Consider the following 24,367-nt stretch of genomic DNA (forward strand, 5'->3'; position numbering starts at 1 on the left):
ACCTTTAGTGTCGTCCCCTCAATTTAATACTTTTCTTAATATCTGCCTTATTTCTATTTCTATAAAGCTCTTATTCGTTTGTTAATATGTATATTTAGTTCATTGATTTTATTTATTCCAATAACGGGTCTGAAATGTCAAAGGTCACAGTTTGGTTTCATTATTGAAACGTATCTCGAAATGACGTATCAAAATCGTATGACGCAATACAATTCAGATGTGCCAATAAGTTTACGTTACTATTAATTTCACATATTTAAGATATTTAATGGAATTATTGTTTAAAACTGTTTATCATCATCATCATCATAACTTATTAACGTCCCACTTCTGGATTGATACTACCATAAGAATGTTTTCTTATTCAGGTAAAATGAACCATTGCCTATCAATTACGCTGTTGTATTGTAATTCTTTGGAGATAGCCTTCAGCAGCTCCATTAGTTCTTCCGCGGGTTTGGAGGACCATTTGCACTGGCCCCATAAAGTTCGCTGAAGCTGTAAAGCCCAGATGCGGCCAACGACATTAGGATAGTTTAAAAAAAATGCAATTCCTTGTTTATCTAATCACCACTAAAGATATCTTACTTTCTTTACGAAGTGGAGACACATTGTATTCTTACTTAGGCTTGGTGACCTCAATAAGTAGGTCAATAATCATAATCAGGAAGTGAAATATTACAAATTATTTTATAGCCAATACTAATTCAAAGTTCAACAGTAATCACTGTACCATTTCAAACAACTACAATAAAACACATGCTCACTGCATGTCTAACCAGAGTTCATAATTATTCAGATTATTATCATAGGTAGGCTGTTAATAGTAGTCGGTAAAATGTAACTGTAAAAAAACCCCTATTTAGTCTCACCTATTTCGGCAAAGCAGCAAGCTGCCGCCAAGCTGCGGTTGCTTGCTTTCGGTTGTAGGGTCAGATTAGGCGTTGAAACTATACGATAAGAGGCATGTCATATTAGTCCTCTGCGATGACAAATATGAGGGGTATCGCTGGTGTCACATGATAATGTGATGTCCGTAGTGCTGTTCATATCGTTCTTGACAAAAACTGAAATGAAATAGAGGTACTCATGTAAATGTCCTTGTATAATATTTATATTTACTTGAATATCTCTATAGTACCCTATAGTACTTTGCAATTCAATAGGTTGACTATACTTTACAGTTCTTTGTATGTCATAAAACACCTCCACATGTTGTAGCATATTTTATTCGTCGATATATTTATAAGTTTTATCTTCTTTCTGGTTTCATGCCGTTTTTATAATATAACTACTACGTAAATGTATAACGCAATATCCTAGGACCCGCTGAACTTGAGACCGCTGGTTTTGAAGAAACAGACTTGTACTGTTGCGTCATTTGCCCTACTGACATTAATATTAAATTATGATCGAATTGTAAGAAATTGTGTCGATAATTTGGACTTGTGATTGGAAATTTATAGTATATTATTATTGCAATATTGTTTTATATTGTTTGTTGTCTAATAATTAAACTTACGTAATTATCAATTAACTGTCAACAATATATTCTGCGTTATCTTTAAATAATACTTTTTTGACATATTCTTAGAATTAGCTTTATAGTTTTCTTTTAAACATTAAAGGCATTAAATATTCGTCTAAAATGAATACAAAAAGTATTCATAATAATCGACCTTGCCAACGTGGTGCTAACAAAGGCGATAATGCCCAGTAGAAGTACGGAAATAGGTATTAATAGAAACAAATGAACGTTGTTCTGAATATTTTCTGTATTTACATTACCCAGTATATACGGTTCATAGATGATGGTCCAATTGATGGACATTCATAATAATCATTGCTTATATACAAGGACGACTCTATGGATTTCTTGTTCTTGGCATCCTTATGAGGACTCGACAGGACTAAGATCTTTTGAACCTGTGCCGCTTTAAATTAGGGGAAAAACATGCCCATTTTGCATAATCCTAGTTATTCCAGCATTAATATATTAATTTAAAACTAAATCAATAATTATAATGCTAATAAATTCAATGAATAGAATATCATTTGATATAAATATTAATAGGTTGGTTACTAATTAAATTTCATGGATACAATAAATCAACCCTTTATCGTATTCCTGAGAAATCTAATTTGTTATTATAATTCAATATTTCGTAATAGACTTTTAACTATTAAATACTAATCAAGTGATAATTCAATCTAATTCCTTAGTTTGTCATTGTTGGCAATCATATCAACTAATTGATTTGCTAATGTTGATAAATATTATCAATCTGTATCTACATATTATAGAATCTGAACATTATCATGTTTCTTTTGTTAATTAATTGTCATTATTATTGTTATATCACTCAATTAGTCTGCTAGTCAATATCGAAAAATACCGATTAATAGTAGCTTCCTGGAACTTTGAAATGAGTATATTACAAATCATAATGATCATTAATTGAAGTAGCTATCGGTACGAAGGTAGTAAAAATATATCTTATTTCGGTCGGAATTGCTAAGATTTTCTGTTCCACAGGATGGGCCTGGCCCGTGCATGCGCATAGTAAATCCATGGAATGCTAAGAAGTTCCTCTCACACGGTTAGTGTGAGAATTTCAGTGTGAAAACTATTGTTTAGAATTTAGATTGTAAGCTCAGTAGAAATTATATTCCATAAAATTTTGAATTGACTGTCTAACAATTATCACAGCAATGATATTCCAAAAAGAGGTCTTAATCATTAAAAACAATAGAGGAAAATGAGCGCTAGACATATTATTATAATCTTCATTATCACTCTATTACAGCAGAATGATTATTCACAGAGTCAAAGTATGCAGATATTCAAAATCACAATATACAGATAACAACTATTTCAAGGTATTTACCTTCTTAATATTTACTTTATTTATTAACTCGCTGATTTATAAAACCTTCAAGCATAAACCTATTTTAACCGTAAACTGCTTTGTCCCGTTCTTTTAAGCTATCTTCTTCATTTGAATCTTTTAGATGTCCACCTTTTCTCATTATGTCTCTAATTAGTATTATTGCTGTAACTTTAGTTGCATTAAACAATAATATATATATGCATCAAATAATTACAGTAGTTTCGACTAAAACATCGAGTCATCTGAAAAATTGTTGTTGGTTTCTTCAATCAATTTCAATCGATTGTTATTTTTTACTTCATTTACTTCGCCAATATGTTTTGCATCCAACGTGACCAACGTAAATTATGAATCAGTGGCAGTAGAGTGAAAAAACATGAAATACCTACTTAGATTTTTTTTTCTATCATCCAGCGAACTGGCAACCTCATTTGAGTGGGAATTGTATACTACTAGGTCACGAGTAGTCACGACGCTTAGATAATGTTCCATTTATCAAATAAACCGACTGATGGAGTGAACAACGTACAGCCAAATCTTCTGGCCTTCGGACACGTTAGTTTGCACAGGTGTTACTTACGTAACGTAAGTGAACGCCATGGAGTGAGTCTCCGAAGTTCCCACGAGAGGCTCCCATGGGATGAATTGTCTTACAACAGTTCGAATTACCTAATAGACCAGTACAAAGAACTTTGGCAATCAATCGTCACCTAATTAACATACAACAAGAATTTAAGCAACGTAGCAACAGTAATAGACAAATATAATCATGTGCTTTACATAAAACCTCAAACCGAAGGTCGCGTGACAATGTGACGTCAAACTGCGTAAGACCGACTTCCCCGCGCCGGCTAACTCTGAGTTATGACGGCAGAGGGGGCGTCGGTGAGAATGCGGGAGCTCAAGTTATAGTGGTCACGTCGACTTCCGCGGGTCTGTGACCGCACTCAAGGCTCGTGTGATGTGCGCGTGTGCGTAGAATGACCTTGACTTTACTATCCGCTGGTGTTACTGCGTTCGAGCGGAGGATTTCGCGGACTGGGGACTGGGTCGAGTACGAGTTTGGTTGCGAGGCGTGGGCCCGCGCTGAATTAAGCAGCTATATCACATTTATGTAATAATTATGCGTTTTTAAATCCGTGTCTATTGGACATCGTAGCGATCGCTATGCAAAGGGAATTTTCCCACGGATAAATTTGAATAGATAGGTATTGAGGTAAGGAATTATTAGTAATGTGAATTACTAGTAATCCCTTAATTCCAATTCAATTACCTCAAACATTAAACAATTAAACCTTTTGCCGTATCAATACGATTTCGAAAGGGCAGATACTATATTCCAACAGTAATTTTGTACCGGATCTATGCAATTACGATTACATACGCGTTCTCTTTATCACTAATATTAAAATTAAACGTCTGCTTTTTAACACAATACTGTTATTTGGATTTTAGGATGTCCGGTAAATCGCAGAAAGCATGGTCAACGTACATTATTTCACGTCGGACCCAAGATAACCCTAAATTATTTATCATGAGACATTATACGAGTCGTGGATTCAAAGTACTTGTATATAATATGCTTTGGCCTAGTCTCTTTCATGTATGTATAGATTTTCGGAATAATAATCTCGTTAAGAAACAGTTCCATTATATAGTCGACTAGCTACTCGCCCCGGCTTCTCACGTTTGTACATTTATTATATATATAAAGCATCCTCTTGAATCACTCTATCAATTAAAAAAAAACCGCTTCAAAATCCGTTTTAAAGATTTAAACATACATAGGGACGGGCAGACAGCGACAGCAACTTTGTTTTATACTATGTAATGATAATGTAATTCTATATTTGATTGCTGTTCTAGCGGTTTACACTGCTTTACTTCCGATGTTCGCGGATTCGATTTCTCGCAAGATGCCTTTTCACCACTGCTTCATTATTTTATTAAGAACGCATCAGCTGTTTTGTCTTGAATATGCAACAAAAAGACAGATTAAATACTTTAGCATTTACTATATTAGTATGGAATTTTAAAGTCTAGATTAATTATTTTACAATTATTATCCAACTTGGCGACCCACCACTCTAGAATGTTATAAGTGGCGAAGTATGTATGTCTATCTGTATGTTTGTTTATTACTATTCGGCATCTAACGAAAAAAAACAAAAAAAATGTTATAATTCAAGAGTACCAGAAGACACAAACGAATACAATACAATATCATGGGATCGGTATTAGAATCCACACTAGACAGGCAGGTCTGCCTCCACGCGGTCTCCCTTAGAAGTAGTTTGTAGTGTATTCTCGTGATCTTCTCAAGAGATCTCGGGAATTCTCTTGAACAGTCAATTCCTATCTATTTTTGTTTTATGTAAATTATTTCGATTTGCATGTATTATTTCGATTCTTGTAAGATTTTATTATTGATTCAGGAAACATTATTGGTTAAGCCTGATAGCTGTTTTATTTTACGAGGCAATAATCCTATGGTATTTGTTTATTGGATAAAATACGAAACCATCAAATGCCGCGTACCATGGTTTTACGATCCTATAGAAAGCTTTAGTTGCGACATAGTATAGTAATACGCCAACATTGATATAAAAAAATGGAGCAACGACATACAATATGTGGGTAATAACTGGAAGAGAAGGGATGAAGAAGCTGGAGATAGACCTCTCCCAAAGCATCCCAGTGGTATTCTTTGGGAGAGATCTATCTCCAGCAATATATTTAATCTATTAATACAGGATGTTTTTAAATTTATGACCAATATCTCTTATGTGATAATTCGCCAGCTTTGATTAAGTAAAAAATGCGATGATGTATGCGAAGGACTTATGGATCGGCTGAACTTCATCTCCTGTCTGACAGATAATGTTTCAGTTAGAGGCAACCGCTAGGAATTCGAACCTCAACTCAGAACGTTGTAATTTTGATCCTCGTTTGAAGTCCTTTGTAACCTATGAATATCATCGCTCCACCTAACTCCAGATCGTACTACACTGTATTTGCACTGGTCTCACTGAATTAAATATCTGCCACCCAAAAAAAAGTATAAAAAATAAAAGCTAAAGATTCCGCAAGTCAGACATATCTTCCGTAAATTATGTTTCGCTTATATTTAATTTAAACTATTTAAAGTAAAAAATGCTAGCAACTACATAACATAATGGGACCAGATTTTAGAATATAAATTAAAGTTTTTTTTTCTTTATTTGTTTAGGCGCTTGATATCACAGTAGTGAGTATGCCAACTCCGTCATAACTTCTAAACTCTAGTTACCTTTACATTACATCTTAAGTACTCTATAAACAAATATTAACATTCCTGCTCTAAATTCTTGTCAACGAATTATAAATAAAGACAGCTTTCGAGTTTTCTATTACATACTTTAAAAAATTCCTAATTTAAGTGTGTTTGAATTTATGTCATTTAGTAATATTTGTATTTCTATCTCATTTATGACGTATTCCATTAACAAATGCTGAACATCAGTAGATTCACGGGTGGATCTGGCCTCCAAAGCGACGCTTGACTGTCAAGCCACTCAGCTAAAAAGGTGCCTAATGTTTCCCTCAGCCTGCACCATCCACCTCTCTGGGCCATTTGCCAACAGCTACTAATTGCTCTTATATGATGAGTTATCTATCGCACTGAGGACACCAGCCCTAATTGTTGTCAAACTGCCGTTCCCCGAGGACGAATCCACTAAGGCGAAATGGCAATGGCGAGATCCATCGTGGAGTTGCCCTCGTACTCCAATTTACCCCACGGCAGATACACCTTACCACAAATATTGGGTAAAGTAACACCCAAGTACTTTTCGACTCTTGTGCTAAAATTAATGTAACTTCTGAATTTTTTAAACGTTTTATGCATATTATTATACGCAACGAGTAGTTGTGCTATTATTAAAATCCGTTTAATCAAGAAATACTTTAATGTAAATTAAAAGATACAATCAAACACATTATATAAATGAGATATTTACCATGACAATATTATTGAAGAGCACCCTATATTTAAATTATCACAATAAATGTCCCGTCTATATTATAATAATAATAATAAACTATATATGTACAATTCTAAACATCCTTGAAAGATATGCAATAAGTTTTTCAAACTACTTTCAACTCTTCTCTCGGTCTCCAATGTCTTTATTTCACTTTCGATAATTTTTTTGTTTTCGTTTAAACATAATTAACAATAGTAATTTAAATATACTTATTCATAGAATTATATAAATAATACCTATTATTAAGTAAATAATACCTATTCACCTACCTTAGGCATATTTTCCATCTCCATCGTTTTATTTAAATACCAAAGAATTATAAACAAACCTGTCATTTCCAGGTAAACTTTCCATATTTCCCTATTGAAACATATAAAAGATATTTATAAATTTATACTGACATTATCTACCACGTTACTTTTATTTAGTATATAATACAAACAATCCTACACAATAGTGACACATAAATAACCTATAATTTATATATAACTATTCATTTTTTTTCAATATATATGAATTGTCAATTGTATGTACGAACCCTTTAGAACTTATGTACAAATTAGACATATTTTTTTTATTATAGTTATTTTTAAACTTTCGTGTTTAATATACATCATTTATAATTGTTAACCGGGTCTTAACTACCTCGGATCTTACACCAGTCAACTCGTTACCACGCCTAGTCGAAACCTCGAGGAGGTCTTCTTGTTTTTTCGTTCTTTGTAATTGTCAGGACAAGATTTGTATGAAAGAAAATGTTTGAATAACTGAACATCAAGTTCAAATGTTGCAGTAGTAGTTAGTACAACACGTGAACATATCTCACCTGATATATATGGACATAGACAAAGAGTTATATCTAAAAATGCGCATCTCGCCATGTTTTTTCCTCATCAGATATTGTAAGCAAATTAATTTATGGTTTCTGCTTATAAAACTAGTTAGTCATGTCTGGCCCGGTAGCTGCTAGCCTTTAAATACGCGTGATGTAAGCTCTGTTACAAGGAGGTTTTATGGTTTCCCGCGCATAAACATATTGACCTAGGTGCCATAGTATTTTACGCGGGAAACCGTTGAAAATAATACAGATTATAGAGTAATTATTATATCTATTTATCTGTACTATTGTAATTACTGAAATAATTACTAAATCCACTTCAGTAATTACAAAGTCGTGTTGCTCTGTAAGCAGTATTTCGAAGAATTTCGAAGAAGTGATTGAATGGTAAAATTATAATATAAGAAGCATGACATCTTAATAGTCCGAAATGGCAACACATGAGTGATAAATGTAAGTTAGACTTCATTCTTCTCAATTAGCCTCTCATCTGGAACGTTGTGCATGTGGAACTGATACTACTAGAGTCGCCAGTCAATCTCTTCTCAAAAGCGCAGAAGTCTTCTGATGTCTTCATGGCCTCACGGAGCGACCTCATCGTTTCGAGGATTTGTGTTCGTTGTGTGGCTACTACTACGCACTCCATGATTACGTGAGCAACCGTTTCTTCGGCTTCAAAACAGCTCCGACAAAGGGCACTGTCAGTAGCACCTATTGTGTTTATGCTTGAGTGGTATAACATGTTAACGATCCCAAGTGCTGCTCATGTATATAGGTAACGGTTATCACTTACCACTAGGCGAGTCGCCAGATTGTTTACCTTTACAATTACATGAAATCCAGCTCAAAGGACCAAAAGAGATAGAGTAAGAGCAGAGTTTTTGTTAGTTTTTCAGTTGAATCAACAATAATTTGATTGTAAAATTAAAATGATAAGCAGAGCTTCACTTATGGGTACTAGATATCTGGATTTTGTTGTTTGTAAATAACATATAAAACATACAGACCGCCACAAACGATAACACTCATGAATACAAATGTTTGTACCGTGCGAGGAATCGAACCCGCGACCATCGGAAGTAAGGTAGTGTGCTAAACTACTGAACTATCGGACCTGTCAAATGTATATACATTTATCAATTCATTACTAACATGACCTTTAATTTGCAGACATGTTTGACATAGCGCTATCACAGGACATTGCCCGTTTCATGGTCACAAGATAATTGGTCATTAGGCCATTATGTGTGTCATATGTTATAAATTCCACAGTTACTGATCCCTAACAAATGTAATATTATAATACCACACACCCACACGCACATACATATTATACATACACACACTTACACAAACCTACAGATAGGCTCACTCTCACTCGTATTCTGCCATTCTCCTTCCCTATAATGTACTTAAAAACTTATTCATTACCTTTTATTTTTTGTTTAACTCTAAACATTATGATTGTAATTTATTTAAAGTAAAAACATGTGCGTTTGGTTCTTTCTAATAGAAAATTTATGTAATGGTCACCCATAATACTACATGTATTTGTTGCCAATGTGTTGTTATACAATGTTTGTGAGGAGAAATAAATAAATCATAATTATTATGAATAATAATTTCGAATTCCTAATTAAACTTTGCATAAAGTTGTCTATCTCACTTATTTTTACCACCATGCAGTTTGCAATACAACTACACTAACATAAAAAAAATACCAACAACAATTTACACATATTACAAAAACAGAATCAATGTGGACCACAACTCAGCATAATGCTGGAAACATAGTCACAGCGCTGATTTTTATTTAGATTTTCAGTTATATGTATATATATATTATAATACAAAAAACTACGTAAGTTGAACAGGCAGTGGGCTGGTCATATCTGGCGCAGAACTGATGCTCGCTGGAGTAGGCATGTTCTAGAGTAAAGACCGCGTATTGGCAAACGTAGTGTAGAACGCCCCGCAGCTAAGTGGAGCGACAACATACGTAATGTCGCGGGTTGTAATTGGATAAGAAGGGCTGAAGATCGTGCCCAGTGGCGTGCCTTGGGAGAGGCCTCTGAGGCCGGAAGAGAGAGATGTCCAGCAGTGGACTGTAGTGGACTGATGATGATGATGATGATGATGACATGACAAAAAACTTGACGTTCATAGGCAGCTAAAACGTCCAACATGAATAAATGATGTTTATTTGATTTAATATTCCTTTCGAATATCAAAAATGTCCTAAATCGGAGTCATTCTTTCAGAAATTTACTTAAAAAATGTCATTCATATCTAATAACAAAATCCGTTCTATCTTTTTATTTAGTACAAATTATAAACATTCTTTAGGTACTCGCATTTCTCAAGAGATATTAAGTTACACAAAAACTTCATTAGATATTTTCTATTTTAAGACATTTTCTACTTTAAATTTTTTACACCCGTACAAAGTAATTTTTTTAGTCCTACACTCATGGTTAAACCTTAATAAGTGTATACTATGTTTACATTTACATTAAGCGTTTGTAGTTTACACAAGCGCCAAAAAATGGATGACTAAACAACATTTTGTTTTACATTAAGTAAAGCTCTTAAATTATGGTATGGACAACGACCTTGTCGGTACTACACGTGGTATTGTCGTTAGATCTTGAAATATTTGCGTCATGAATTCCCTATGTTCTGCTTACATCACTCAGTCATCTCTATACTAACCAGTGGTCACCCAGTGGTCGAAATTCGACCGCAATTAATTTAACATTCAGCAAGACTATAGATAAATAATATTAAAGACACAATATTAATCTATACTCAATTTGACCACGGACTTTAACAATAAACAAAACATATATGTGTGTGTGTGTGTGTCAAATACATGGTAATGAGTAATGTATTTTTTATGGATAAAAAAAATTGAGCTCTGCACTCTTTTTCTATATCAACTATAACTGTACGAAATTTCATTTTCATTTCCTCCGCCCCCGCAATATTCGTACAAAGGGGTACAAAGTTTTGCTTCATATTAATATATAGATTCGTATCTATATATTAATATGAAGCAAAAACTTTGTATATATTATAACTTGGGACGAACACATCTGCCAACACTTCTGCTCTGAAGGCTTCTGCACCAGGTTACTATCCGTAGATATAATATATATAGCGTCTCTTGCTTGCTAGTCTTCTATTTTGGCTGTTCATAACTAACTTTGGTGTATAACTATTATATATATGAGTTTTTTAATTCTTGTTTCATTGTGATAAGACTTCTGAGAGAGCGTCTCTTGTTTGCTATTTTAGCTGCTTAATAACTAAATTAGGTCGAGAAGTGTATTTGGATTAAATTTTGATTTGATTTTGTGGTTTCTATAAATAATAGCTTTGAATATTAAATGAAGCTGTGATACTTCAATTTCCATCTCTATTTATTTGGAAACAAGGTACAAAACTGTACTAAAAGCCATTTAAATGATACTATGTCATATTTAAGGATTACGTACGGCTATGACTAAATGTAATACTATGACGGCGTCTAGTTCACTGCCCATCCGATGACGCAAGCCCTACATTGAGGAAATGATTTCAATTGTCTGTATGTCTTTCTAGAGTGATTCTACAATTTTAAGAGGCACACACCCAGACTGTTATTTCGATTAAATTAAAGGTATGTGAATAACAAACTGTGCACAACAAAAATCTGCAGATTTCGTCAAACTGAAGAAGAAACGTCAATACATAACCTATGTGGTTGTAGCCCACTCATACATAAATGAAATATCGGCTTTGGAAAGTTTACACTCTATCCTGAAGAGATAAAAACCATCACTCCTTAGAATATTCTTCAATTGTTGTCTTGAACTCTAAAAAAGATCTATGTAGGTCGCAGTGCTACAGATTTAAGCACTTAAAAATAGACCAAACGTCAGAATAAAAAAAAAAACAAACAGTCAAAAGCCTGGAAATTAATCCGGGGTTAGTGTATCTCGACCCTCCTACCTAGCCAGCTATAGGTATAGATCTAGTCCAACTTTAAGTTAGCCGACAGCCCACCAAAAAAAAAGACTCAGTCCTCTGACTGACTCCTATAAATATAAATATATCTTCACGGCTGTTTTCCCAGATAGGATAGGTGGAGGAATGAACATATCTAAGTTTTGCGACGTTTAATAGAATACTAGATGTTATCCACGAATTCGTAAGCTGTTTTTACATAAATAGCCTATATAAGTCCTCGTCATACAGTATATCTTCCTGCAAATTTTTATTAAGAATTGTTTAGTCATTTAGAAGTGAAGAAGATAATCAGACAGACTTTTGACTTTATATTTGTTTGACGACCTCGGTAGTCTACCGGTTTAGTGTACCGCTTTACTTTCGATGGTCACAGATTGGATTCCTTGCACAATACAAACATTTGTATTTATGACCATAATTGTTTGTATTGGTCTGTTATTTTATATGTATATTATGCATGTCTTTACAAAAAATAAATATCTATTTATATCAGTTGTCCATAACACAAGCTCTTCTTAGCTTGGGACTTGTGAATTTTCCAGAGATATATTACTATTGGTTTTGATAACGTGACATTAGATTTATAAAATTAAAAAAATAGTTGTGTTCATGGTTTTTTTATTTCCCTAAGTATGACTTGCAGTATTTATGTACATTTTTTAAGTTTGTCATCCATTTTGATAGTTTCAAATAAACAATAAGAAAAATTGTCTATTCGAAAGTGCTTATATTGATTTTATTTGAATATATATCATTTCTATTTCAATATGTAGCAGAATAACCGCAACGGGGAATGTGGGGCGCAATGACTTATTTATTGTAATGTACAATAGGATTACAAGACAATGCTACACTAACTCTGAGAAACTGTGAGTATACCACATAAAAGTACATATTAATGTAGTAATACATACTTATCATATAAATAGAAGATGTCTGTCCGTCTATTTGTTACGTTTGCATGACTGCTGTTGAACGGACCGTAATATCATTTGATTGTGTCCTAAAGGCGGAGAACGACCATATGTTTGAATTTTATGCTATCTGTCTGTTAGAATTAAAATGTAATGCTGTACAATTTTTATTTGTATGAAGTATACTTGAATAAAGTTTATTTCTTTTCTATTTTATCTTACAAAGCAGGCGAAACCACAGGTAATAGTTAAATCGAATAGATTCAGCTTTTTCTAGCAAGATTTGGGAAATCCACGGTCTCACAAGATGACAGATAGAAAGAATAATATTTATTGTTCATAATACTATTGTATATAGTCAAAAGTTACACGTTATCATTGGGTAAGTGTTGCCATTTCGATTAAATTAAAAAAATACCTTTTGGAATGTGTTGAAATATAAAAAATGCTTACCAGATAAAAATATGCGAAACTCGAATCGCGGCTGACAATTGCAGTAAATAAAATTGCAACAAACGTGTTGTGAATAGGTAAACGTAAAACGACACGAGCTACCTTTGTAATGTGTTAAGAGAGAACAACCAGGGTGGGGTCAATAGCCAATTCGAAGTGGAATACTTTGTACAAAGTCGGTATATCTGATGATGACGATATAGTCCTAATTTTTATTATAGTTTAAAAATAGTGCATTGCGGTGACAGTTTTCAGTGCCCGGGTAACTAAGAAGGTCGATTATACATACAGCCAGGTGATTTTTTTTTTAAATATTAATTTGGAATGGTGCCTCACCCTGCGTTAACAAATTCACCAGGAATTTATCACGTTTCCTAGAGAAAACCGTGTGGACCTCTACCTGACATAGTACATTGCTAGCAATGGGGTCATCAGTCCACATTACTAACAATCCTCTTTCCCCCGGGGGAAGGGGGAGGATGATAAGATTAACATGAGGTCAGGTCAGTCAGGCCATCGCGACAAAATTCACCAAGTATTTATAATGATGGATCCCAGAGAAACCGTCTGGAGGTAGACCTAGGTAGACCTAACATGGTACATTGCTAATAATCCCCCATCACCCATAACCACGTGATTAGTCTAATAGCCCTGCAGATTTTAGGGACAGGTCGTTCAAGATTTCTATAACTTCCAGTCGTAGTAATCTTGTATATGCAGTTACAAATCTGTCTTAACAATAATACAGTTTATGGTTGTAGACGGTGGTTACTTTTTCTTAGTAAACCATGAGATATTCTGCACTTCCAAGACATTTAAAAATTAGAAAAATGTATAGTCACTGATAACCTCACTCGAGAGCTAAACGTTGGCGACTGCAAAAAGAATCATCGAAGTCATAAATAAAGTCTTTAGTCACTTATAAAGGTTGGCAACACTGGACACACTCCATGCGCGGAAGACTAACAGTTTGGATGACAGAATTATTGCATTATCTCACCGTACACGCACTAATACCAATATACTGTATAAGACTTTTTTAACCAAAATGTTACTAGAAGTTTTCTGTTATGAACTTGTGACATATTAGACGTTATGGGACATGCGAATCCGTGTCTTATTTAATATATGCATCGATCCAGTCCAACTTCAGATATTCCTTATTTATCAAAGACGATATTTTTATAAAATTTGTATGAGATTAATGCGGAACGAACCTCGTTGGGTATATGACCGTTCCGCCTCGATCCTTCTATACTCGATACGCAAGGGTAAGGTACGCGGGCGCCGCCATTGTGGTGACGTCACGTCGCCATTCATACCGACATCCATTCATGAAATCCAACGCCGCGCGGATTAAGCGATTTAAAGATTTATGTCGCCTATATAGTGCTCAGTTTACGGGAAACGTAATTTATGTTTTTGCCGCATTGTGCTAAGTTAATTAATCCCTGATAGCTGATTATATATTATTATTTCTTTCCGTGTATTTGGATATGCAAAAATAAAAAAAAATTGTTAGGTAACTGAATGAAAATTGTTAGGTTCGTTGAAGATTACATAAAAAAGAGATTTTTATTCATTCCTAAACACATGTGTTGTGTGAACTTTTTTTAAATTAAAACATTCAATAAACTGTGTAGGTACTAAGATCATAGGTATAAAGCAAACATACAGTTTTTTTTATACTACGAAGGCGTCAATCAAACATACAGCCCATCTGATGGTTTACCGTAGCCTATGGATGGCTACAGATAAACTCTCACGGCAGTTTTGCAGAACAAAGATTGTAAACATTTTTTAAATTGGGAAAAATAAAGCTTTTTATCTATCTATGTATCTAATATAATAAGAAATCATTACTAACACTATATATAAAGTGCGTTTCTATGTTCATTACCTCCTGGCGTCTTAACTTTTGATATATATAAGTGGCAAAAAATGTCCTATATGATTAAATAATTTAATATTCGAACAAACAATCAAACAAACATTAATATTCTCTTCCAGGAACTTTAACATTTGTATTATTTATCATTATTAGAACTCCTATATCCATATCGGTGTTCACTACTCTAATCTATCGCTATGCAATGTAGTGGCAGTCATGGCTTAATAAAAATAATTCATTTGAGTTTCTTGCCAGTTCTTCTCAATTGAAAAGGTATACTGAACTGGAAAGCAGCGAAAAAAAAATACAAAGAGTATAAATGATTTTAGTTTTCATCGGAACCTTTTTCTATTTTTTTGTGGTAAAGGTGACAATGTTTCAAACATTACGCTCTGTTATGGCCAAAACGTAAAGGTTCTTTCTCTTCAGTTTTTCTTATCTAGTAGGAAAGGCTCTTTGCCTTTCCTATTACGATAAAAGAAAACCTGAATGAAAAAGTTATTCCTCTAGACATACAATATTCTGTTAACTCTGCTCTGAGACTAAATTTATCATTACCGGAGAGTCAGGCAATAATAAATTGTATTATATTTTTTTTCGTGTCAACCAGAACCGATCTCGCGAACTTTGCAAATAATTTGAGGTATTATACAAGTATGATATGTGACTTTATAAATGTAAAAAACTTTAAAAGTCTAATTATTTGATATTAACAACGTTTAAATAACAATTCTGTAGTATCGAATAATTACATTAATGTTATCTTAATGGCACATTAAAAAGTGTAATGGTGCCGTTCCAGGATCGTTAAGGACGTAAAAAAATTCTAAATATTCTCGTTTCAACTGTACAAATTAATAATTTTCTCTTACAACATTTGAATTGTAAGGAGTGCAGAAATTGGTAACAAGATTAAAACTTGGACTTAATAGTCTGTCTTTCGGACGACTTGACTAAATAATACATATTCTTGTAAGTTGCTATTGCTTGCGAGTTCGTTTGCTTTTTTGATAGAAAAAATAGCTATGTCCATTTCTCATTATACAATCTATCTTCACGTCAAAATTAGTCAAGATTCATTCAGCCGTTTAATCGTGAAAAGGTAATTTAGAAAAACAGACAGAAATACATATTTAATATTTACCATATTATATACAATATAAGTTTTTACTCATAAAATGCATATTATATATATGTAAAGTAAAAACTTATATAATAGCTTTTCTATCCATGTATTATTTACTCCTATATAATTCTCAAAGTCAAATGCAAAAAACGCGTAGTTATGTAAAATTTCATTATGATTGCTTAAGGCGTAGTAACAAACAAACAATTACTTGTTTGTTTAAATAAGTTAACTTCCATAATAATAATTTAAGTAAGGATCAATATTTTAATGTGTTAATTCAATATTTAAATAAACAGTTAAGTGTGTACTTTGTTTACATCAAAACCTATTTGTTAATGAACTTCGTAAAAAGGGACAAATTGCTAGTAATAAAAGTGGTACAAACTTGTTACAAATTGATTAATGGCCAATAGCAGTCTGTAAATCTCACAGAACAAAGTCGCAAATTGTGTAAGTCTATCAAACGCAATAAAGTCAGATTTATTACATCACGCTTAGTTGTCAACGGGAAATAAATTGGCGCCATGTTCGCATGTTTCGCGCCATAATGATAAACCGACCAAGTCAGCGTGTATTCAATCGTCGAACATGTGTATACACATGCGTTACCAATACATTTTTGTCGCGTATCGTGCCCTTGACGTGAGTATTTGACAAGTAGGGATCGACCGCGTAATTTTTTTATGTTTCCGCCCAAGTTCGTGAGGATTTTTATTATTATTGTTGTCAAGGAGCGTTGCCGGTTTTATGGCCCTTTGTCCAGTGGTTTCAGCAACATTATTTAATAGTAACCTTTTTCCTTGTCCGTGAACGTTTTGGCTACCAGTCAGGAATACTTTGTGAAGAATATTCGATTAGGCCTTGATACAATTTGGAAGTTTTCGTCGGTGAAAAGTTTCGGAACATTCTTGTTCGTTAACTAAGTTATGTAGAGTAAGCGTTTACTATAAATACAATGGTATATGTTTAACCCATTAACAGCGATTAGAAGAGAATGATGTAAGTAGTTAATACATCTGCCTCATTACAGTGTTGCTAAGGCGCTTCATCAGCACATATGTGTGTAATTTATTTATAAATGATCGCATTAGTCTCATTAAAAATTTGATTAATTATTAGATATCTACTTCCTTTGTTAGATACTATTTAAGCAGACCATTTAATACCCGTGGATAATAACCCTGAACGATTCACACAGCGCCATCTAGTCCCAATCTAAACAGATTTTTTTTCTTATGATGATAATGGAATAGTGTACCGGCTCGCGCTAACGGTTTACACTAGCGGGGCGCCAGTGGAGGATGATAAGAAGAGCATGAGGTCTTGTCAGTTTTTTTTTATGGCTGATAATGGAATGGTGCTCCCGCCTGCGCTAACGGTTTACGCTGGCGGGGCACCAGTGGAGGATGATAAGATGAACATGAGGTCAGGTCAGTTAGCCCATCGTGACAAATTAAACAAAAATTTATCACTATGGTTTCCAGGGGAAACCGCGTGTAGGTCAACCTGATATGGTACATTGCTAGTAATGGGGTCATGAGTCCACATTACTAACAATCCCCTCCCCCCAGTTCTTGTCAGTTAGCCCATCATGATAAATTCACAATGGATTCCAGGGGGAACGACGTGGAGATCAAACTGACAATTATATTGCTAGCAATTGGGGTTATTAGTCTACATTACTAACAATCCCCTTCCTACAGAAAGACAACTGATATAATGAAAATTTGTTTTTTAAATACATACAAAACAAACTATTGATGTTGTGGTGACAACACTTGATATGCCTACATTTAACTCAATATATTTGAAGACACGCACTAATTTGGTTTTCCATTATCGGAGACTCCAGCAAGAAAAATAATTTGACAAAGTTTCTAGTGTCAGCTAGATTTGAACTTACGACCTTTTATGATCTACGTCGGGTATTAAACCACTAATCGTGGTCTCGTAAAGTAAAAAATGAAAACAAAGCTGAACCGTGTAAATGTGTAATTAAATCATCAACGCATCATTCGTGAACCAATTAATTTCAAAGAATGCGTTTCTTTAAATTCTATAGAGAATATAACAAGCGATGGACCATATCCGTTATGATCATATTACAAACTAGCTGTTACTCGTGACTTCGTCCGTGTTGCATTTAACTTAGATTCGTATTATAATACATAATATTTCTAAAATAAAAGTGGTCTATGTTACTCCTAATAAGTCCAGCCGTTTCAGAGATTAGCAGGAACACACTGACAGACGGTGATTTTTTTTTATTTTTTATTGTGTAATTCCGCATGTACTTTATCGGCTATATTAGACAACACATAGGAATACTTCAATTCATTTTTTTGCAAATATATTCATAATAGAAATAAAAAGTTGAATGAAACCTAAATCAATACCAATATAAATGTTTATACCGTGCGAGGAATCGAACCCGGGACCATCGAAAATAAGGTGGTATACTAACAACTAGCCACCGAGGCCGTCAAATCTAAATAGAAAGAAGATAGAAATATATGTGAAAGATATATATTTATCTATTATGGCGAAGATTATTAATTAGCATAGGATAATTCAATAGGATTAACAACATGCAAAATTGCACCGTCAATCTTCCTTCATTCATTCATTCATAATTTAAGAGCTGTGCTCTTGTCGGTGGAGCTCCCGCCACTTTCCACGATCTTCTATCAGTCCCTTTAGCTGTTGATACGATACGACTCCAACTTTTTCTTTAACTTGCTTAGTATAGCTGTTTCTAAAAAAAAAAAAAAAATAAATAAATATCTTCTATAATCTGCAGGGCACCTTTAAGTCCATTAAATTAAACATAGCTATGTCTTAAAAATATAATATAATATATTTTATTGATATATGAATATAAATGGCCCTTATCATTAATTACCATACAGTTACTCACATACTCCACTACATACATTAATGTCCAAACCAAATATTTATGTATCGAGATTGGGATTTCAATAATTTAAACATGTATAATCATTATCATTAACTTATAGAATTTATTACTAAACAAATTTTGATGAGAATATAAGAGTTCGGCAGTATCCGTCTACCTCCACCGTGGCAAACGAGAATATCCATCCATGAGGATATTCCTCAAGTTAAAACAAATGCAATGAGGAATGTATATTGTAAGTTTTAAGGTTTAACATACAACGTTATAATATTGTGAAGCCTTGTGCCATTCAAGGCGTCATACTTTTTTTATAGCATAGGAAACAAACGAGCTTGCGGCTCGTCTGATGGTAAGTGATTACCGCCGCCCATGAGCACCTGCAACACCAGGGGAATAAATTGTAACAACTTAACCACACTCTGTATACATTACTACATACATATAATGTGTAATTTATATTTTTATGATACTGCAATAAATAAATAAATTATAAAATACACCAAATCAAAATATATTTGTTCATATGATATGTCAAATCTACCGCCAGTTCGCAGTGCTTTCGAGCTAAGAAGAACTGACAAGAAATTCAGCTCTTATTCTTTTCAACTAAGCTTGTACCTATATGTTTACATACAGATTCATTTTTAATCTCAAATTAGACAGAATAGAGTGACCTCCAGCATATTCTATTTCAATTTTGTTAAAAGCAAATAGTTTAATCAATAATATAAATTACGAGTATATAACACCAGTATGGAAATAAATCATAATTCTAAAAGAATTAAAAATGGCTACGGAATTTTTGAGTCGGTTGAATTTCACGCCCAATATGAAACTATGTGAAGTAATAAACAGACGAGTGTTATGCAGTTTACCGGTATGTTAGGGGGTATTACATTATCAAATATATGAAATCGAAACTGTGTCAATTTGTAAACTAATACAGCTATTACACCATTTTTTATATTGTCATGTAAACGTTTACAATATCTATTTTTAAGTGCCAACCAAAATCCTGTCCACCTTCATGAAGGAAGACTACTGGCTGAAGGGGATGCTGGTACGGCGCTACCGTGACAGTTTGCCGTCATCGCTGTCATGACCACACAGACAATTTATATTTATATTTTATATTAATTTCAATATAATTCATTTGTATGATAGTCTATAAGATATTTATAATATGAATTAAACAAATAAAAATTATCATCAATTTACAAAAAGTATTGAAATAAAGGACTTCCGATGGTCGCTGGTGCAATTTCTCGCACGGTGCAAACAGTAGTACTTATGAGTATAATTTTTTGTATCGGACTAGATGTTTTCTATATACATTATATACCTATGCATTTACAAAAAATCTATGAATTTGTGTCTGTTGTCTGGTACCGATAACACGCCCTGAATACCGTGGGACTAGATGGCGCTGTGTTAATTAATAAAACTGTTTCAATAAATTTGATAATGTAATAACCTCTTACACTCTTAGTAACTGGCGCATGCGTATGTTCCCACACATCTCTGTATTCCAGCCGTGCACTGCAACAGTACCGATACTACCTTAATGTGACAGATTTATATATAAAATAAATACATTATGCATGAACTTCGTCAAGATGCATTATTGGAGTAGTGACCGAACTTCGCGACAATGCACTTTGTAAGCACAGATCACTCATACTCTTATGGATGGTAATGGAATGGTGCACCCGTCTGCGCTAACAGTTTACGCTGGCGGGGCACCAGTGGAGGATGATAAGATGAGCATGAGGTCGGATCAGTTAGCCCATCGTGGTAATGTCACTATGAATTTATCATGATGGTTTCCAGGCGGTTGGTTGACATAGTACATTGTTAGCAATAGGGTTATTACCATAGAGGTATAGAGGTGCCGTGACCAGAGAGACAATTTTATTTACATATTTTATTATTATTTCTTATGTATGCTATGTGTTTCTTACGTCTATAAGGTATTTATAATATGGGCCATGTAGCCTGAATTAAATAAATAAATAAATTAGTCCATATTACTAACAATCCCCTTTCCCAAGTACTAAATGTATCACCTGACTATGAAACTGTTTGTGGCACTCGTTGATAATTTATTTTATTTGTTTATATAGAGGGATAGGAAGACCTTTGCTCAGCAGTAGGAATTTTTTGCTGTAGTCAACCCAGGTGCAAATTATAAGTCATTATGACTATATCGCTATGAGGGTTAGTCATTCAAATAGTCATTTCGTCTAAAATATGATAATAGTATAGATCTCGCGGTTTTTTATTTCATTTATGAAGTATTTTTTTTAGTAATGTAAAATGATATAATTTGAAATAATATATGTAGTACCGAATCCTTTTCTTGTTTTAAATCGATAATATATCACTAAACAATTCCTTTTAAGCTGCTCATAAAAGTAATTTATTTGATAAAAAAACCAGCACAAAACGTTAATACTCATTTCCCATTAGTAACAGTAATAAATAGATAATAATACATATATAAATATAAGATATTTACGAATTATCTTATCACCGCCATTGTGGTGCGCTCGTGTTTATAGGAATAGTTAATTTCGTCTCACGTGCCATCGGCGCCGTGGCTTAGTTGGTTAAAGCGCCTGTCTAGTAAACAGGAGATCGCGAGTTCGAATCTCGCCGGGGCCTTGTGGAACAAGTTTTTTTTATGCTTTTTTTTAATTTAATATAAACGACGTTAAAATGATATTCAAATATTTTTGACTAAATAATTGTTATTATTCTGTAGAAGATTTTATAAATGCAATTATTGAAATGTAATATATATCTGTAATACTAATTAATCTAATTAAATTAAAGTCTAAAATGAGAAGGAATAGTGGTTTAAATAATTTTATTGTTTTAAATGGAATGCAAATATAAGAATATTTACTTGTCTACAAAATGGTTAATATTTCTGAACCCTTGTTAATTAAACATCCGTTTGATTTCGAGAAAGACAAAAGAAAGACGTTTATTTGTTGCTTTTAAAAGACAAAAGTCCAGCTTTTATCTTTTAAGATGTATAATATAACAAGATATATAAACTGCAGTGGCTCCTATTACATTGCAAAAAGTATCATCCAAATCGGTGCAATAACAGCAGAAATATAAGCTGTGGAGGCACAGCTTATATTTTTACTTAGTATCAACATAGTATGTGACATCTACTTGGGTAAAACTAACATTTCTAACAAAACTCCCCTCCCATTGCCCCAGTTATTGAGTTACTAGCTGTGCCCGCGGTTTCACTCGCTTTAAATTTTAATATCAAATATAGCCTATCTGTTATTATACTAGTGATGATGTGTAAAGTTTCATCAAAATTAGTTCCGTAGTTTTTGCGTGAAAGAATAACAAACATCCATACTTACAAACTTTCGTGTTTGTAATATTATTAAGATATTGTTAAGATAATCGGTATGCTACCACAATACTGTCAGGGGCGAGCGATTGTTCAATAAAAACAATGAGCTAGCTTCAGGGTAGAAAGCTTTAGTAACAATAATCAACGTTTGAATGCATCTGACTTCTAATAAGGTAATATACTATATTAATGCCAAAGATTGTATCTACGACCTAGGATTATTATATATATGACCTAGGATTATCTCTACATCTATACATATAAATAAAATTGGAGTGTCTGTTTGTAATATTTAAATAACCGTTTTTTACTACATTCATATGTATATAAATACACGTACACCAAAATAACATTTTTTACAATATTTGTCTGTTTGTCTGTTTGTTCTGGCTAATCTCTGAAATGGCTGGACAAATTTAGACGGGACTTTTATTGGTAGGTAGCTGATGTAACAAGGAGTAACTTTACAAGGAGGAGTAGTTTTATTTTAGAAAAATAAAGTCAAATTCCACGCGGACCGGACCTGTAAGCTACTCTAGCAGCCTTTTTCGTAGTGTGTGTATATTAGAAAAGTCTCAAAAAGAAATCGTTTTTCCCCTAAATATTACAACAACAAATATTGTATTAGTTTTCTTAGTATTTATCTTTAATCCGACTTTAAAGCTTTCATTATTTAGTCTCTATTACGTACTCCAAATTTTCCGGATTCTCCTCGAAGAGGACTAAGTCTAAGATGATTTTAAACAAGGAAAAAATAATAATTTAAATTTTATTAGATATTAATAGATCGGATTGAAGTTGAGAATAGAAATACGACACACAAGTGTTGTAACGCCTTCCGCTTCGATGTAGGTTAGGAAGTAAAATGTTATCGTTTAACTGACTTTATACAAATGTCCACTATTTGAGAGGCACTGATGACAAACCTTGGCAACATTTTAATGTCAGCTGTACTAAGAGGTTACAATTTAGAAACAGGGCTGTGGTCGCATGCTCTCATTTCTCTATTTATTAAACCATCTTATCATTAGGGTTGCACTTCTTCAGTTCTGTTTATTAATAAGATAATAATAATAATCTTGGGACAATTCACACATCGTCATCTAGACTCAAGTTAAGCTATCTAAAGCTTGTGTTATGGGTACTATATAACTGATTCAAATACATAGATACACTTTTAAATGTATAAAATTAATAATTAAATTAAATTCACATTATAAATTTAATCTGGAATAATGGGAAAATAACCTAATTATTATTCCTTATAAGGATATAAGCTTTACATAATATGGCAAACTATTATTTAATTATGAGGAAATACTATACGTAACATAACAATAAACCTATTAAATTCTTATTCTCATTAAAATAACAAAAATTATATTAAAAATTTTATACCATTTGACAGCCCTAGATTTAACTATGAGGTGCGCAAACGCAGTGGGCGTATCGCAAATATTCAATAAATATCGAAATCGTGCCCACAGGGCCGAATGCCGTAGAACCACCGTTTAGAAGCTATAAACTTCGGTTAACCGATCCAGAATTTAACTAGTTCCTGTCATTGGACTGTCGATGGGGTCGGTAATATTTGTTATAATAATAATAATAATCTCAGGACAATTCACACAGCGCCATCTAGACCCAAGTTAAGCTAGCTAAAGCTGTGTTATGGGTACTAGACAACTGATACAAATACATAGATAATTTTTTTTCGTAAATACATACATATAATATATAGAAAACACCCAGACCGATACAAACAATCATACTCATGAATACAAATGTTTGTACCGTGCGAGGAATAGAACCCGCGACCATCGGTCGTAAAGCGGTGTGCTAGACCGCTAGACCACCGAGGTCGTCAATATTATGTATCGTAATGTTATGTAAATGAAAAATAGACCTTCAACAAA

The 24,367-nt window shown here is 33.4% G+C and overlaps 1 protein-coding gene and 1 non-coding gene across 2 annotated transcripts in view; both read left to right on the top strand.

Moving 5' to 3' along the window:
* Positions 1-24,367, top strand: part of LOC131845675 (tRNA dimethylallyltransferase) — a 250,202-nt gene that overhangs the window by 131,110 nt on the left and 94,725 nt on the right. The gene's annotated exons all lie outside the window — the stretch shown is intronic.
* Positions 21,660-21,733, top strand: Trnat-agu (transfer RNA threonine (anticodon AGU)). Its single transcript has one exon. It is a non-coding gene; the product is annotated as a tRNA-Thr (tRNA).

The sequence above is a fragment of the Achroia grisella genome, unplaced genomic scaffold (genome assembly GCF_030625045.1).
Source record: "Achroia grisella isolate CSIRO2021 unplaced genomic scaffold, CSIRO_AGI_Agris_v1 utg478, whole genome shotgun sequence".
NCBI classification, from domain to species: Eukaryota; Metazoa; Arthropoda; class Insecta; order Lepidoptera; family Pyralidae; genus Achroia; species Achroia grisella.